The following is a 1,650-nucleotide window of genomic DNA, read 5'->3' on the forward strand; positions in this document are numbered from 1 at the left end:
AGGGTGGGAGCCCGGAACCACAGAATTCCAGAGGGGATTGGGCCGGGAAAGACCTCCGAGATTATCGAGACCACCCTGTGACCGAACAGCACCATGACAGCTAGACCACGGCACTAAGTGCCACGTCCAGTCTTTCCCTGAACACCTCCGGGGACAGTGACTCCACCATCCCCCTGGGCAGCCTGTTCCAATGTCTAATCTCTGGAGAAATCCCTCCTGCTGTCCAACCTAAACCTCCTCTGGTGCAGCTTGATGCTGTGTCCTCTCATACTGTCGCCAGCTGCCTGCAGAAAGAGGCTGAACCCCAGCCAGCTGCTCCTCCTTTCAGGGAGCTGCAGGGAGCAGTAACGTCACCATTGCTGAGGCTCCGTTTCTCCAGACTAAACAACCCCAGTGCCCTCGGCCACGCGGCCGTGGCACCCCCCAGGAAATACCGCGTCCCACCCGCTTACCTCCCAGCCGCCCCGTCCCCGGTACTGCCGGGTGGGTGCCATCCTCCTTCTCCAGCCCCGCTGGTGCTGCCACAGCAGCTGCAGCATCCGTACCTGGTACCCACTCGTACTCACTGCAGGGAGTCAGCGTTCCAGGCACTTTGTTGTTCGAACACAGCATTCACGGTGCTGTTAAGGCACTCCTGACTGCCCAACGGCTGTGGATGTAATCCCTGGATTTACGTATAAAAAAATAAATAAAATAATGGATTTAAAAATAAAACTCAGTCAAGGAAATAATCAGTGTTCCAGTGACACCGGGTGCAGCTCCAAACACACACAGGTATCGATGCAGATACCCTACCGGTTAGGAAGACATGGAACACTGCCATGGCTGTGCCCTCAGCCTTCCATGAGATGAATTCCGCCAGCTCTTCCAGATCCCTGCCTGCTGTGCTTTTCTGACCAGTTGTCTTCTACATGTACATCATCTGCCTGTTCGACATCTGCAGCTGCTCAGTTGTGCAGTTGTACACAATTTACTGTGCAACTTTTTCCACTGTCATCCAATTAATGAATTGGTCACAGCCCCACGCCTGCCAGAATTCAAGAAGCGTTTGAACAGGCACACGGTGTGATTCTTGGGGCTGTCCTGTGCAGGGCCAGCACTTGGGGCTTGATGATCCTTCTGGGTCCCTTCCAACTCAGGATATTCTATGACTCTGTGATTTTATTAATTTACTGTGTTATCAGTACGGTATTTTTCCCCAATGCAAAATCTTGTCGTTTGAGCTGGTTGAACCTTATTCACAAGAAAGCTACAAAAACAGAATTTCCCTGCATTATTTGCTGGGCATACTATACCTTAGAAGAGTCATAAATGCTGCTTTCATTTTGAGGCAGGAACAGGTCATTTGCTGGTGTTCATTTCTTTTTTTTTTGTTGTATGATGGAGAGGTGTAGCGGGTTGAGTTCGAAACCAGGCAGAAACACCAATTAAATGTAGTGGTTTTGGTTCAAAATATTAATTACTTACTTATTTTCCTTCTGTGAGATAAGAATTAGGAGAAAAAAGCAAAGCAGGCACAAACCTTAAACAGTTGCAGTACAATGAAAAGAGTTTTATTACTAATAGAATTAAAAATAAGAAAAAATAACAAAACAAAATTAAAGCAAATCCCCCCCCCCAGCACTTCTCTCCTTTTACCCAGCTCACACA

Source organism: Corvus brachyrhynchos, unplaced genomic scaffold (genome assembly GCF_000691975.1).
Source record: "Corvus brachyrhynchos isolate BGI_N302 unplaced genomic scaffold, ASM69197v1 scaffold60, whole genome shotgun sequence".
Taxonomy (NCBI): Eukaryota; Metazoa; Chordata; class Aves; order Passeriformes; family Corvidae; genus Corvus; species Corvus brachyrhynchos.